The following is a 17,845-nucleotide window of genomic DNA, read 5'->3' on the forward strand; positions in this document are numbered from 1 at the left end:
CGTGTGGGCCCCACCATGAAAACTTCGGACGAAATCTCTATCATATGTTTGTTCCGGCTTATTCTGCAAGCCAATCCTTTGTTTTTGTTTTCAGATGTGGTATCCGAGTTGCTTAAATGTCAAACATTGATTCCATACCTTTCCTAAGCGGTGTTCTCATACTCCTATGTGAATACTAATCCTTCATGATAATCAAGATTGTCATGTCAATCCTTTTCAACCGGCTCGATTCTCGTCAAGTGGATCCGATCTTTTCAACATTTGCAAGATTCAATCTCAGCCTTCGTCAACGGTGTTTCTTTCATTCGTCCCAAGTTGTCTTTGTTTTTCCCGCCCTCCCACCCTTACTTTTCTTCAAGGAATTAGATGTCTTATTCAAGTATCATTTTTATGGACGAGAAGTCTCTCCATTATTTTCTGTCAACGTTTTTATTCGGTGATTCTCAAGAAGATACTAACGGAGCCTCAAGTTCATCGATAGTCTTTCTTTTTCTTCTCCGGTGGATTCAATTCAAGACTTCAGTGTTGATCATATTCCTTTCCTAGTTTTAAATGTGTTCTCAAGCCGGTGCACCTCTTACTCGTTCATCTCTCTATTCATATCTGAAGTGGTGAAGATATGTCGAAGATTCGTGTTTGCACTCTGTTTTCGTTCAAGTTCTTTCGAGATTGTTATCTCATTCAAGCCATTTAATTCAACCGGTGCAATCTCTCTTTTCAAGAAATCTTTTTAATGGTGTTTCTTTTGAATGGGCCCTAACCCACAGGTCTTTTCCCAGGATCTTACCTGACTCTTCTATTTTCCCGGAGTTTCTCTCAAATTCTTTTCCAAGTTCGACGTAAGAATGAATCATCATCAGTCAAATGTCTTTCCCCAAGATCTTTCAAACTCTTTTCATTGTTGGCTCAACCTCTTTACTTTAATTCTCCCGGGGTGTCTTATCAATTATCATGGTGGTGTTTCTCGTCATCATTCTCGAATTTTCAAGACCGAAGAAGAGTTTCTCTTAAATCTTGCTCCATTCTCTTCAAGATTCGTGATTCTAGTTTGTTGCTATCCTCTCATAATTGTTTTCGATTGTGAGAATTCTTTTCACCCATTCGAAGCAATTCAGGAGTATTTTTTCGGTTTGATTGTTCGGAGCCCATCATCTTAGAATTATTCATTCCACCTTTCAGCTCTCTTTTTCTAAATCTTACAGGGGCATCATTCAAATATCCTCTAATCAGTTCAGGAGCTCTTCGTTCTCATGTATCTAAATGCTAGCAAGTATCTTCATTCATTTTTTCAATTCTTCCCGATGAATTGTGCTTTTGCTACATTCATTTTTAATTCTTACGGTGGTTCGTTCAAGATCTCTCTCCCTTGGTTATCATATTAATTTATTCCTTGTATTCAATCCTACCTACGGATCGTTGAAGACCTTTCTCAAGTTTACGCTATATCGCTCTTAATACTTTCTATGAGAATAAGTAGTATGCCAAATCTGTTGCTTGTCATCAATCTAAGATGGTGAAGGATAAGCATAATGTAATTCATATTCTTGTTTCATCGAGTAAATTCTATTCCTTATTCCGAAGGTTCATCAAGTTCTGGGTTTTCAATTGTTTCATATTTTCTTTCCCGGAGTCCCAAACTCTATCAATAATATCGTCACGAAGTACATCTAAATCATTATAAGGCGTCACCTTGTGTTGTCAACTTATCTTTCTTTTTATCATCATTTTGTTACCGGAGTTCTTCATGGAGGCTCTACATGGTGGTTCATCAAGGATTTAGTTCCTTCTCGAAGTGTTCATCGAGATTTTTTTCAGAGGAGCTCAAGTATTCTTCATCTTGCATTCCGAAGTACAGTTCAATCCTTTCTCCCTTATATTTTGAGGTGGTGTTATGTCATTCTTGATAATTTCCCCTCGGGTTTCATGATTCACAAGTTTTCAAGAGTGACATATCTTAAATCCATCATTTTTCAATTCATTCAGGACATCTTTTCAATCCATCAATCTCTTCATTGGAGTTATCTTGGGTTATATTTCACCTAAAGCTTTCCCGAAGGTTTGTTGCTATTTATGGTGCTTATACATGACCCAAGTTTTTCATTTATCCTCCCGGTGAAATAAGTTTCTCGCCTCCTCGTTAATATCAATCCAATCTATTGTTTCTGTTAGTGGCAGAATTTCACCTCATAGTTTTGAGATGTTTTCCATAAGCCCACAACAACCTTATTCTTTTGTTCTTTAATTTTCAACAACTCCATTCAATCCTTCTTTCTAGGGATGCTTTCAAATTCATTAGACGTAGAAGATGTTGTTTTCTTCTTTGTTACTCTCAGTCCGTTCTATCTTTTGTTCTGGAGGCATTGCGGTGTTGCTCTCTTCCACCCATCGTCTCATATTGTTAAATATCATGTTCTTTTCCTTGCTTATTCCGTTTGAACTGGAGTGGCTACATGTCCTTCCTTGTCGCGAGAGCGCTTCATTAATGGCTTTCAACCCACAAGGTTCTAGTAATGTTCCGTGTTCCTCTTTTCTATCAGAGTGTTTTCAACTTTGGTCATCTTTGTTGTATTCTTTCTTTCAATTTGTTCAACCTCACAAGGTTCTTTGGTTTCACTCGTTTGTCAAAGAAGCAACTTAGTTTCACCTCCTCTCTTCCTCTTCCACTTCTCTCCGGTGCCATTCTAGATCTTGGGACGAGATCCTCTTGTAGTGGTGGAGTGTTGTGATGCCTCGAGACCGATGCGCCAGGTGTCTTCCAGTTATTCGTTGTTGTTGCCTTGTCATTCGCTTGCGTGTTGCTTCTTGCCATGTCATCATGTGCATTGCATCATCATGTTTTCAAAACTTGCATCTGTCTGGGTTTTCCCCCAGTTTCGTCCGTTGTCCGTTCTGAGCCCAGACACACTTGCACGCGCCCGCGGCACGTCCGAAATTTTATAAGTGGCCGGAAAATGTTCTCGGTATGGGTTGAAAGTTGGCGTGCGGTGTTGTTTTGTTGTCGGTAGGCCGCGTGCCAAGTTTCATCGCATTCGGAGTTCGTTTGATGCCCCAACGGATAACTATAGCGGCATTATAGTCGGGCACAGGTCGGACGTTTTCGGTTTCCGAAAACAGTCGCCGGGCCTCTCTCTCTTCTCTTCTCTGAGCTCGAGACCGTCTACACAGTCCACTGCCTACCGCCAGGCCCAATCTAACCTCTCTCGTCAGCCCGCGGCCCTCCTCACGCGCGCGTCCGAAACTGTCCCGAACCCGACCCGGATAGTCATCACCGATGGGTCCGGATCATCCCCTAACATCTATAAATCATCTCCGTTTTGTTAATTGGACTCTCCTAAACAATTTATCTCAGGCTGCCCGATTACGATCGGAGGGACCTGACCGCCCTAAACTGATCTGTATTGCTATATATAGTCCCCTTTGTCCATTTTCTAGACAAACCCTAAATTCTAGGCACCTTGTCCCATCCACTCGTCGCCGCCGCCACTGCAGCTAATCCACATCTGGATCCCACCTGCCCAGATCCGTCGCCACTTTCCCCTTGCTCTCCGTGCCCAACCAACCACGCCACACCCCTGATCCAAAAAATCCCTCTCGGCCTCCCCACCTCGAGCTCCTACCAGATCACCACGCCGTCTCGCGAGCGCCCAAGCCCCTCGATCCAGCCGTCCAAGAGGACGCCGCCGTGGGCACCAGGCACCAACTCCCCGATGTCTCCTCCTCCCCATGGCATTTCCCTCTAGATCCCTCTCTCTTTCACTCAGTTTCCATCTCTCTCTCTCTCTCTCTCACTTGGTTCACAGGAACGTCGCCATGGCCGCCGCGTCGACTTTGTCTCCACCAAAGCCCCGCCGACGACTAGCACCCGACGCCGGCAAGCAGCAGCAGCTCCCGCAACCCCTCGTTCCCCAGCACGTCGAACCGTCGCCTCGTAAGTCCCGTGCTGAAGCCCCACCTCACGTGTCTCCATCCTCAAGCAGAAGGTCGACTTGCTGCCAGCGAGCGCGCCCTCCGATGACCTCCACTGCCCAGGGCCCCGATGACCTCTCCGTCCTGGCCTCCTCCGCCGCACCGGCGAGCGTGATGCGGGAGCACCGCAGGTCACCTCGCGCGCCAAGTTTTGCCTTCTTCAGCTCCGCCCGCAAGCCGTCGCTGGACCCACCTCCATCGGCCTCCGTTTGGTATGCCGCCGCCGGGACCTGCTCGCCAACTCACTGACCCACCGCCTCCATGCTGCCAAGTCACAGCACCCGCCCGTGAAGACTCTGCTTCCAGTGCCGCCGTCTTGTTCATTCTCTGCCGCGTCAAGCTCGATCTGGTCCCCGTTGACCGTGAGCGTCGGCTGGGTCATAGCTGCGTAGGCCCAGCTCCTTTCCCCGCGAGGCCCAGCTCCGCGCGCCCCTGCAGGCCAAATGTGAGCACCGAGATCCAGTGCCCCTCCTGTACACAGTTGGGCCAGCCAGATTCGACCCATGTAATATTTTTCCTGGCTCTACAATTTTAGCTTAATCCAGAGAACGTCAGTTTTGCAGAAAACCCCTTGAGCTTCATGCATATAATAACTTAAAAACCATGCATAATTTGTAACAACATTATATATGAAAAATGCTTAAAATCTTGTCTAGTTTCATAATATGCCACTTTCTTCCATGTTTAAAATGTTTAAAATGATGTTTGCTTTATTTTGTTTAAATAGCATGCTATAATGCTTTATTTTCGTAACTAAATAACCGTAGCTCCATTTTAAATAAACTTTATATGTAAATGGGGTAGAAAATTGCCTAGTTTAACATGGTGGCTTTACTTTGCATGTTTAATAACTCAAAATTTGTGTTTAGGGCAGAACAGTACCAAACTTAAAATATGCACATGAGGAGTTTCCGGACTTGTTTTTCGTTGTTCCGACCTCATTTAAACTTGCCTAGATAGGTAGTTTTCATTTGCTTCACCCCTTGCCATGTTAATCAACATTTAATATTGTTGGGTACATAAACGAGATCGAATAACTTGTCGTGGTGTTTCGTCAATATGCAACTGAGTTGCATATTGAGCTCCACTTAATTTGTAGGATTGCTTGTGCACTTTGCCTTGCCATGCTTCATTAAACCGGACATGCATCATACTTGATTGTGCATCATGCCATGTTCATGTGTTGGTTCTTTACTATGTGCTTTGCTTCTTTCAGGTGTTGCTTCTTCGGGTTGGTTCCGATAACATCGTGTTTGTGAGGATCCGTTCGACTACATCCGTTTGTCTTCTTCATGGACTCGTTCTTCTTCCTTGCGGGATCTCAGGAAAGATGACCATACCCTCGAAATCACTTTTATCTTTGCTTGCTAGTTGCTCACTCTATTGCTATACCTCGATACCTACTACATGCTTTATCATGCCTCCCATATTGCCATGTCAAGCCTCTAACCCACCTTGTCCTAGCAAACCGTTGTTTGGCTATGTTACTGCTTTGCTCAGCCCTCTTATAGCATTGTGAGTTGCAGGTGAAGATGAAGTTTGTTCCATGTTTTTGAACATGGATATGTTGGGATATCACAATACCTCTTATTTAATTAATGCATCTATATACTTGGTAAAGGGTGGAAGGCTCGATCTTATGCCTGGTGTTTTGTTCCACTCTTGCCGCCATAGTTTCCGTCATACCGGTGTTATGTTCCTTGATTTTGCGTTCCTTACGCGGTTGGGTTATAATGGGCACCCCTTCAAAGTTTGCTTTGAATAAAACTCCTCTAGCAAGGCCCAACCTTGGATTTACCATTTCCCTCACCACCACCTACTTTTTCCCTTGGGAGTCGCTCTCCTGAGGGTCATCCTTATTTTAACCCCCCCGGGCCAGCGCTTGTCTAAGTGTTGCTCCGAACTGGGCAGCCTACGGGGCCACCTCGGGGAAACTCGAGGGCTGGTTTTACTCTTAGCTTGACCTATCCGGTGTTGCGCTGACAACGAGATATGTGCAGCTCCTATAGGGATGTCGGCGCATCGGGCGGCTTTGCTGGTCTTGTTTTACCATTGTCGAATTGTCTTGTAACCAGGATTCCGAGTCTGATCGGGTCTTCCTGGTAGAAGGAATATCCTTCGTCGACCGTGAGAGCTTGTGATGGGCTAAGTTGGGACACCCCTACAGGGTTTTGAACTTTCAAAAGCCGTGCCCGCGGTTATCGGCAGATGGGAATTTGTTAATGTCCGGTTGTAGAAAACTTGACACTTAACTTAATTAAAATGCATCAACCGCGTGTGTAGCCGTGATGGTCTCTTCTCGGCGGAGTCCGGGAAGTGAACACGGCGTTGGAGTTATGCTTGAACGTAAGTAGTTTCAGGATCACTTCTTGATCACTTCTAGTTTGCGACCATGCATTGCTTCTCTTCTCACTCTCATTTGCGTAAGTTAGCCACCATATATGCTAATGCTTGCTGTAGCTCCACCTCACATACCTTTTCCCTACCCATAAGCTTAAATAGTCTTGATCGCGAGGGTGTGATATTGTTGAGTCCACATGACACACAGTTTACTTCCAAAACCAGTTGCTCGTGCCGATAATGTGAGTGTAGGTGACACAACCGAGCTCAAGGAGGAGCTCAATGAAGATCGTATTCATTGTGTTGTTTTGTTTCCAGTTGATCAGTAGTGGAGCCTAGTCGGGGCGATCGGGGATCTATTGCATTAGGGGTTGTCTTTCTTTATTTGGTTCCGTAGTCGGACCTTGATTGTATCTGGATGATGTAATGCTATATTTATGTATTATGTGAAGTGGTGATTGTAAGCCAACTCTTTATCCCTTTCTTATTCAGTACATGGGATGTGTAAAGATTACCCCTCTTGCGACATGCCTACAATGCGGTTATGCCTCTAAGTCGTGCTCCGACACGTGGGAGATATAGCCGCATCGTGGGTGTTACATAGGACGTGAGATCGTAGACTGAGCAAGCTAGAGAGGGGGAGAGATCTTTGTGTGCACCCCAGTGTTCGAACCTCAAGGGTTTTGCCGGAACCCGAAATCCGACAGTTGCCCAAAGACAGTGTTTGGGAGATGGAAATTGTTATCTACCCCTTACACAAACAATCCATCAGCCCGATTTCCACTGCTATCAATAGGAGTAGGTTAGTAACTTCAATTAGACATGACACGACCGCCTCTGAGCCCATTCTAACACGGTGGGTGCCAAACATGGATGGCAAAACCCATTTGATCCAAGATCATCTGAAAGACCTCTGTCTCTCCCTCCATTTCCCCATTCTTACACGGTGGGCGGCAAAACAAACTTGACTCAGCCGAAATCGATGTAGGCAAATATATTCAATAGGGGCAGGTTTTTGTAACTTCACTCAGACGTTACACAACTGCTCTACCTGTCAGCCTCATTAATACACCATGGGCGCCAACCGTGGGTGCCAAGACACCATCTCCTCACCCGAAATCGCTCTGGGCAAATATTGGGGAGATGCGAGATTACCGTCCTATCCCCAACCGACGAGAAATCCAAATTTTAAACAGGGGCTAAGTTCGTAACTTTCACATATTTCAGACAGCCACGTCCCAAAAACATGGTTCCCCGTACCTCTCCCTCAATATTCTCATCCATACACTGTTCGCGCTAGAACACCATTGTCGGTGTCAAAACCGGCGGATCTCAGGTAGGGGGTCCTCAACTATGCGTCTAAGGTTGATGGTAACAGGAGACAGGGGACACAATGTTTACCCAGGTTCGGGCCCTCTCTATGGAGGTAATACCCTACGTCCTGCTTGATTGATCTTGATGAATATGAGTATTACAAGAGTTGATCTACCACGAGATCATACTAGCTAAACCCTAGAAGTCTAGCCTGTATGACTATGACAATGACTATCTCTCCCTCTTCAGACTAAGTCCGCTGGTTTATATAGACCCCGAGAGGATCTAGGGTTACACGGGGTTGGTTACAAAGAAAGGAATCTACATATTTGATCGCCAAGCTTGCCTTCCACGCAAAGGAGAGTCCCATCCGGACACGGGTGCGGTCTTCGGTCTTCGTATCCTCACATCCCATTAGTCGGACCCATTTCTAACAGGCCGGACGCCCGAGGACCCCTTAGTCCAGGACTCCCTCAGTAGCCCGTGAACCTGGCTTCAATGACAAGGTATCGGACGTGTAGATATGTCTTCGGCATTGCAAGGCGGATTCCTCCTTTCAAACTCCAAGATAGTCTTTGGACGTATTTATCGTGTCCACACCTGTAACACACATAGCACACACAACCGCAGAGAGAATATAATAATCCATGAGTCCCATCTGCTGACAACTTTTTGCAATATGACATCACATTTGTTCGGTCACTATACCGAACCATCTTTGTCCATCGCTCCATGTTTCGAGACGCAGTTGCCATCGGCATGTCTTGTCAAAGCAGAGATCGTGTCCCCTTATTGCGGGATTTGCATCAATTCAAGCGTGGGTAACCCAACCATGCCTGTTTACACAACCCTTGGGAATAGGCGAGGTTTAAGGCGAGTGGGGAGGCGTTTGATATTCACTGCCTTTATAAGGGGACAAGGATTCTCCCTTCTTCTCCCATGCCTTCTCTCTTCCTTCGCCCTTCCACTCTTGATCTCCAGCACCCAAATTATCATCTTCTTCCCACTCAAGTTAGCACTCCACCATGTCCATATCCGGAGGCCAAGGCAAGTGGATGGTCTCCTCCGTCAAGGAAAAGGACATTACTAAGCTTCGGGCGGCCGAGTACTATCTTGAGTGGGTGGTATTCATCAAGGAAAAGGAAATCACCCACCATCTTCCGGCCCAGGGACAAGTTGTCCCTACGTCGAAGCCCAATGAGAGGGTGGTATTCATCCCTCATTTCCTCCGCAGGCTAGGGTTTCCACTCCACCATTTCGTCCGCGGGCTGATGTACTATTAAAGGATAGACTTCCATGATATATCCCTGAACTCCTTCCTCAACATCTCGGTGTTCATCGTCGTGTGTGAGGCCTTCCTCCGCATCCAACCCCACTTCGGGCTGTGGCTCAAAGTCTTCAACATGAAGCCGAAGGTGGTGGATGGCCAGCATGCTGACTAATGTCTCGTGGCCGAAAGGCACTTTCGTGGAGACTGTCAAGGAATGGCAGAAACAATGGTTCAACATTACAGAACCCTGCGGCAACAACTGGGCTGCAGCTGCCGAATTCAACTTCGATGCTCCAATGCGGCTCGCCTCCCAGGTCGAGAAGAGCCCGAGCTGGTGTTCGCCAGATGAGCTGATATCACTGCAGACGCGCGTTCAAAGTATGGTGGACAAGGATATAAAGCTTGTCGATATAATCCAAGTGATGCTAGTTCGCCAGATTCTCCCGTGCCAAAGCCGAAGCCGCCCTCTATGGGAAATTAATCTGAAGAAGCACCATACCCTGAAGAGGCTCTTCGAAATTTCTCACGAAGACGCCTCGAAGTTTCTCTTCAACGGCAACAAGACACCGCCGGCCATGAATTCGGACCGTGGGCATGACATCAATCACCTCGCCAACAAGGTATGTTATTTTTAATGCATCCCCTACTTGCTTGTTTCAAGGATGATATCTAAGCTATTATTATCATTTCTTCTTCAGGATTGGATGGAGAGGGCGAAGCAGATCCGATGTCCGGCTCCGCTGCCTGAAGAACCAGTCATTCCGCATTTAGCGAAGATGCTGGTGCCGGCGCCCTATACAGCGCCAGCAAAGAAGGCCACGGGGAAGGCCAAGGGGGTCTGAAGTGGCCCCTGCTGCAAGTGCGCTTCGGACATGATGTCCGAAGACAAGACCCGTTCCTCCATCGCTGAAGATGACTACGATGAGGAGGAGAAGAGCGACTCTCTCTCTCTCTTTGATGGAGGGAGGAAGAAGAGCGACTCTCCCTCTGATGGAAGGAGGAGGAAGAGGGCGTCCTCCACAATTCTAGAGGCGGAGGCGCCCAAGAAGGGGAAAGGCCCGCTCGAGGGCAGCTCCGCATGGGACGTCGACAGCAGTCCGGTGCGACGCCCCCGCAGTAAGCCTCGGGCCGCATCGTAAGTGATAAGACTCCTACATGCCCATAAATCTAACCTCTCCTCTTTGTCGTATTGACATGATTAATTATGATATTGCCCATGACAGCTCCATGACAGCTCCCAGCGATCCTCATCAAGAGGCTCGTTGGACTGAAAGGAGATGGTCGGCGAGACACCGCCAGCCGCTTAGTCTCCCGAGGCCCAGGGAGACGTCGAGGTGCTGTCCCGAAGGACCTTCCCAGGGCAGGGAGAGGTTCAGGAGGCCATCAAGGCGGCGCCGGAGGGCGATACCTCGGCCGCCGGACACATGGGGGAACAAGCCCCCATGGAGACTGACGATGGGGGCCGTACTCAATTCGGCCCCTCTCTGGGAATGGATCCGGAGACCCATATGACCCTGGAGTCCGACAAGCAGCCTCCATCAAGAGAAGGAGGCGCGCCCGTCCCACCGGCAACCTCTGCCCAACCAGAGGCGCTACGAGGCACTTCCATTGTGAAAGAACACCGTACCCATATGGGTACGGTGATTGAGAATGTTCAGTCCATCAAGAGCGGACTGACCGAAGCCTGCAGCGGCCTACTGACAGGTTTTGAGGTAAGAGGCATTTAATCGAGAAAATCTCAACATAGACAGTAGCCTCTGAGACACTGTCCGGTTTTTGGAAAGACAAGTCAGATAGAGGATCAATTAAATTTCGCAGGAAACTAACCAAGTGTGTCTGATGTTAATAAGCAGGCGACCCTGCTGGCCGCGACTTCTCATACTGCTAAAGTCTCCGGACTAAAGCAGAAACTAGAGCGGGCTGAAGAAGAGCTTGGCCATGTGAGGAGGCAGCTGGAAGACCAGCATGGTATGCAATGGCTCGCGATATATTCGGGAAGAGTAAATGATGTATACTGACCTTAGTGTCATTATATGTGTAGGGGAGACGACCGAGGTCGAGCCCTAAAAACAGCCCTGGCCGAAGCCGAGGAGATAGCCATCAAGGAGCAGGCCGCTCGTAAGAAGCTGAAGGCCGGATTGAACGAGGTCCAGCAAGAGCTCCAGGACGCGGTGTAGAAGTATGAGACCTTGGAGGGCGATGATTCGGCTTGAGAGATCGAACTCTCCAAGGCTCGTCAAAGCGCGGAAGCGGCCCGGGTTGAAGCCCAGGGTGCCCTCCAGGAAATCCAAGAGGCCAGGACGATCGCGGCGGGTAAGGCGTTTAGCATGCAAAGCAAATATATAAAGAATAAGTATTTCTTACTAAACCGGATTCGGAGTTCTCTAGGGGCCTTCGCAAATCTGCCGTGCAGTGTGTCCGACGCTGCCGAGTTCTGCCGAGCCGAAGAAGAGAGCTCTACGGAGAAATTGTTCTGGTCCCAGTATCTTGCACCAGAGCATCCCGTGCCCTTCACCGATCAGCTGAAACAGCTGGTGGAGCTGCATAACGTGGCCGAGCTAGCCATGAAGGATTTGATAATCCGTCTATGGCCAGCCAAAGCAGTGCCCGTCAGCTACTTCAGGCTCGTGAAGCGGCTGGTGAACGGCTGTCCTCGGCTGGATGTCATCAAGCGATCGACCTGCATTGAAGGTGCATGCATGTACTTCACCCGCTGCAAGATGTGGTGGGCAAAAATGGACACCGTCGGTCTGACCAAGGGGCCGCCGGAGGGCAAGGAGCACCGCACACCCGAGCGCTATTTTGCAGATGTCCTAGAGGGGTCTCACAGTGTAGCAACGCAGTGTGCGCAGGACACTATCTTTGAATGAATGTATTCAAGTTTCTTCTACCTTGTATGATACAACAAAGCGGGTTTGCAATATAATGCTTGTTATGTTTTTAAAATTTTCCTCCTGTGCGGTCGTGTTATGTGAAATCTGAGGGTTTTCTAGTCATCAACTTCTGCCCCCACGTAGGTAGTACGGAGGTGTTCGGGATGCAATCTAAAAAATCTTGATCCAATTATATGGTCCATGAAGGAGTTGTTTAGCGCAACGAACCAGGCAATCAGACTATGAGGCGTTAACGCCCTCACTTAGCCATAGGAGTTTGACAATAAAAACATGGGCGTAGAGCCTAGTATCTGAGCTAGAGTGCTGCAAGCGTCTAATCGAGAAGTACCAATCCTTCGCGTGATGCGGAAGAAATCTCCAATGATTTGCAACCTCCGAACAGCTGACCGGCTCTCACCGCATCATGACAGTTAGTTTTCTGCTTTCTCTACCGAGGTGCTCATTTGGATAAGCCAAGGCACAATCGCAGTAGTTCTCCCTTTACTACCTTAGCCGATATAGCGGAACGTAAGGTAGCAAGCACAGGAGCCGGGCAACCCAACTATTGACCAAAGACATAATTCTGAGCCAGTGCATATAATGCTAAATTCAGGGTGCCAAACTATACTTATAAAAAGTGTTTGGACTTTTGTTGCCGTAGTGTGGGGTGCTATGAAGCCCCTGGCAAACATCAAACGTACCAAAGTGTACGGGTGCTACCTGATAGTGTTACCCACAGGAGAGGAAGAAAAAGAAGGAAAAAAGAAAGAAAGAAAACAAAAAAGGTGCAAAGGTGATAAGATGGGGCTTTAAAGCTCCAGCCGCGAATTGTTTTCATTGTAATTTGATTAATACGTCGAGGCGCATTGATACAAGTAGTGTGATAAGCAACAGGCTATCTAATATGCCTAAACCAAGGGAGTGCTGCATGTGGGTCCTGAAAAACAGGTAGAGTGATTAACGAAATCACCTTGAAAATCCCCCGTACGTCTACATTTTTTGTCGTCTTGGTGTGTTTTTCCTTCAAGAGGACTGGTGATCAAGAACTCCGATGAAACCTGAAAAGGAAACAAATAAAAGTGAAAGTATGTGTGTATCCGGTGTCGATTGAGCTGTATTGTGGATCACAAACTAGCTATGCCTCCGTCGATGCCCATGGAATTTTGAGTGCGTAGTTATGTACGCGTGGTACGAATGCCACTACTTGACCGGGACAGAGACGGAGGCCGAATTGCTAGTCTAGCTCCTGACGAGCTGAGCTGTCCTGTTGCAGGGTAGTTCGGATCCTCTTGACGGTGTTCGTGGGCTCGGCAGCTGAATTAAGGTTCTGCTTGAGAAGGCCGATCTGTACTTCCGCTGCTAAGGCAGCGGTGTGCTCTTCTGTACGGAGGGAGCATTCCGTATTTCCATTCACTGTTATGACGCCGCGTGGACTGTGCATCTTGAGCTTGAGATAAGCATAGTGCGGCACTGCATTTAATCGGGCGAATGCGGTCCGTCCGAGCAGTGCGTGATAGCCACTGCGAAAGGGGACTATGTCGAAGATTAACTCCTCGATTCGGATATTGTCCGGAGATCTGAAGACAACCTCAATTGTGATTGAGCCCATACAGCGGACATGTACACCTGGTATGACTCCTTTGAAGGTAGTCTTTGTGGGTTTGATCCATAAGACCATTCACAATTTCTTGAAGCTTGATCTCCCCCTAGATGAACCATATAGCCAAGAGAAACCATGAACCAGAATCCAAAAAAACTGTATTATGACTATTCTTCAACTATATCAACTGTACGGTATTCGATTTATCGGATTTCGAGCTAGCTGCCCTTTTCTTGCTCCTTGCCATTAGCGCAGCCGTTGATGGGTCGCACGCCCGGCACACATGTTTTGGCCTTGCACCTTTTTTTCTTCTGAGGTTGTAGGAATTATTCGCAATAAAATATTGGCTACAATTGAGGAGGCTTCAGTAGTGAATCTATCGGCACCACAACAGTGGCATACAACTTTGGACCTAAGGGAAGGTCCCGTTACCTTTCGGAATGGGGGATCCCCGTTGGCAACAACCACGGTAGTAGTTGCGGAACTACTGGGCCAAGAGAGAACAACCTGTTGTTCCTGCTCCTCCTTCTTCGCTTCGGGGACGGAGGTCCTACGGTAGGTTCCTACCTATTTCTTGTATTACCTTGAATTTTTGGTATATTTTGCGAAAAAAAGAAACTCCACTCTTCATTGTTGATACGTTGGGCTTCCTCGGGACATTTTCCATTAAGTAATTTATATGAGTCATTGATCTTCCTTTCATGGGCCCTGTATATTCTATATACCATTCCTAAAATACAGAACTCTAAAAATGATTTAAGAACAATGAATGCCCAATTTGCACACTGTATCCTGATAGAGCAACTTGAGGTTGCTGCCACCATCCATTAGGACTCGCGTCAGGTGGAACCCATAAATTATTGGGTCCAGGACCAGCGTAGCTGAACCGCCAAGACGAATACTGGTCGGATGATCCCGACGATCAAAAGTGATCGGCCATGACGACCATGGATTAAATTTTGGGGCGACTGGCTCTATCGCGTAGACGTCCCTGAGTGCGCGCTTGCGCTCCCTCTTGGGGATGTGTGTAGCATATATCATGTTCACCGTTTTGACCTGAGGGGAAACTTCTTCTGTCCCACTATGTTTGGCTGCAGGGGCTCCTTGTCACCGTCCTCGCTCTGTGATCCCGTTTCCTTATTCTCGACATTTAACTTGCCGGCTTGCTTAAAAACCCAGCAATCTCTGTTGGTATGGTTGGCTGGTTTGTCAGGGGTGCCATGGATTTGGCACGGACGGTTGAGTATGTGGTCCAGGCTAGATGGTCCCTCATTGTTTCTCTTGTACGGTTTCTTCCGTTGGCTGGACTTGGAGCCACTGAATCCGGTGTTGACTGTAGTGTCGTTAGTATTATTATCATTGCTTCGGCGCTTGTGTCTGTTACGTCGGAGCTTGTCGTTATTGTTTTTAGCCTCAGAGGGGCCTGCGTCGCTGGCCGTATTTTTACTACGGGCTAGCCAGCTATCCTCACCTGCACAAGAGTGGGTCATAAGTGCCATGAGGGCTGCCATGGATTTCGGCTTTTCTTGGCCGAGGTGGCGGGCGAGCCATTCGTCGCGGATGCTATGTTTAAAGGTCACTAGAGCTTTGGCATCCGGACAGTCGATGATCTGGTTCTTTTTGGTTAGGAACCTAGTCCCAAATTTCCTGGCTGACTCTCCAGGTTGTTCGACTATGTGGCTTAAGTCATCGGCGCCTGGTGGCCGGACATACGTACCTTGGAAGTTGTCAAGGAAGGCTTCTTCCATGTCCACCTAGCTGCCGGTAGAGTTTTCAGGCAGGCTGTTTAACTAGTGCTGAGCTGGCCCTTTGAGCATTAGTGGTAGGTATTTGATAGCATGGAGGTCATCTCCGTGGGCCATGTGGATGTGGAGAATAAAATCCTCGATCCATACCACAGGGTCGGTTGTTCCGTTGTATGATTCAATGTTAACGGGTTTAAACCCTTCGGGGAATTCATGATCCATTACTTCATCGATGAAGCAAAGAGGGTGCGCGGCACCTCTATATGGGCCGGATCGCGACATAGCTCCGATGGAGTCCGTCTGCGGTTGTTGGCTTGGGTGTGACTAGGTTTGTCACGTCCGAATAGGTGGCCATCATCATGTGTCGAGGAACGTCCTCGCGATCCATAAATCGATTAGGTATATCCTGCTCTACTATCTAGGGCCTGCCGGAGGTCGTGTGTATGACCCCGAACTATTTTGTCTCTGTTTTTTCGTGGTGGCGAGGCAGGCTACTGTTCGGCTTGAGTTGCCGCTCTATCCCGACCATGAGGTGGTTGGTCCGCCGCACTATCCCGACCGCGTAGTGTTTGGTCGACCGCATTATGTGAGGGAAGTGTGGGCTCCGACACCTCTTCATCGAACTGAGGTAGCAATTTTCATTTTGGGTAACTCTTGGCTGGGCGTCTGAGGCCATATTCTTTGGCTGCCACAACGTTAGTCCACCTGTCTACAAGCAGATCTTGGTCAGCTTGAAGCTGATGTTGCTTCTTTTTCAGGCTCCTTGCGGTGGCTATTATTTGGCGCTTCAAGCGTTCCTGCTCGAGAGGTTCCCCAGGCACAATGAAATTTACCTTGCAGAGGCTTTCCTCATCCTCAGAGAGCGGATGATAACTACCGTCCTCCGAGTCATTGGGCCTGGCCTATTCGTCGGGGCTGGCTTGCCTGTTTTCTTGCTCCTCCTGTTCGATGTTACCTCAGCAAGGTCTTCATTGTTTTCGGCATCGTCCGGAGTATTGTCTTCTATGGTGTGGGTATTGCTGTCCTTTTAACGACGTGACTTAGAGCGGCGCTGAGGACGCTGACGTTTTTGCTGTGTCTCAGGAGGTTTATTCTCAACTGGATTTTCTTTGTCATCGCCGCTATTCTCCTTTGGTGCATCCACCATGTACACATCGTATGAGGAAGTGGCCGTCCAACGTCCGGTGAACGGCGGGTCCTGGGCCTCTTCTCCTCCGGCATAGCTGTCCATACCGTCAATGTCATTGGAGCCGTAATCGAGCATGTCAGTTAAGTCTTCGACAGTGGCGATAAAGTGGGTGGCGGGTGGGGAGCGAAATTCCCTGTCATCAGCTTCTAGTTCAAACTAGATATAGTTTGGCTGTGTGTCCCCCATCAAGGACATGTTCTTTAATGAGCTTAGCACATCGCCCAAAGGTGAGTGTTGGAAGATGTCTGCGGCGCTGAACTCGAAGATCGATAAATGGTCAAGTTCGGCATCCGTGTACTCACATGGTTCGGAACTTACACCCAAAGATGAGTTCGGGGTTTCGGTGACAAAAATATTGTGTGAGCTTAAGTCCATGTGCGGCTCCAATGCCGGAGAATCTGTGGCCTCCGTGGTGGGGTTGAACCTCTAGTCCTTAGATGGCACCATATGCTCCGGATCTAAGGCCAGAGCAGTTACATGACCTATCTCCTGAATGTGCTCCGATGACAGATTTAGGTCATGTTCATCAAGGTGACCAGGAGCGATTGCCGCGGTCTCGAATCGAGTGAAGATCAAATCTCCACGGATGTATGCAATGTAGTTCAAGCTCCCAAATCTGACCTGATGGCCAGGGGCGTAGCTATAGATCTGCTCCAGATGGCCAAGAGAGTTGGCCCGCAGTGCGAAGCCGCCGAACACGAAGATCTGTCTAGGGAGGATGGTCTCACCTTGGACAGCATCATTGTTGACGATTGAAGGGCCATCAAACCTTTTGGGGACGGCATAGTGCAACTCTCAGTGAAAGCACCAATGTCGGTGTCAAAACCGGCAGATCTCAGGTAGGGGGTCCCGAACTGTGCGTCTAAGGTCGATGGTAATAGGAGATAGAATGTTTACCCAGGTTTGGGCCCTCTCTATGGAGGTAATACCCTACGTCCTGCTTGATTGATCTTGATGGATATGATAATTACAAAAGTTGATCTACCATGAGATCGTAATGGCTAAATCCTAGAAGTCTAGCCTGTATGACTATGATAATGACTATCTATCCCTCTCCGGACTAAGTCCTCCGGTTTATATAGACCCCGAGAGGATCTAGGGTTACACAAGGTCAGTTACAATGAAAGGAATCTACATATTTGGTCGCCAAGCTTGCCTTCCACGCGAAGGAGAGTCCCATCCGGACATGGGTTAGGTCTTTGGTCTTCGTATCTTCACAGCCCATCAGTCCGGCCCATGGCAAACAGGTCGGACGCCCGAGGACCCCTTAGTCCAGGACTCCCTCAACCATCCCCACACCAGCCTCCTCCATCCATCGGCATTGTCCTCCACCCTGTCCATCGCCACCGTCCTCCACCATGTCGGGGCGCCTACCAAGACCACGTCGTCCACTCCTAGAGATCGACGTTTCTCATACACGGCAACAGACCAGGAGCCTTGCATCGCGTCCTCTCGCTTCATCGGCGCCGTCGTCTTCTTTGTCGGGCCGCTCACACGACCTTCTCGTCCACCGCAACAGGACTTATCCCCTGATGCACCTATCTACCA

The sequence above is a fragment of the Triticum dicoccoides genome, chromosome 3A (genome assembly GCF_002162155.2).
Source record: "Triticum dicoccoides isolate Atlit2015 ecotype Zavitan chromosome 3A, WEW_v2.0, whole genome shotgun sequence".
Lineage (NCBI taxonomy): Eukaryota > Viridiplantae > Streptophyta > Magnoliopsida > Poales > Poaceae > Triticum > Triticum dicoccoides.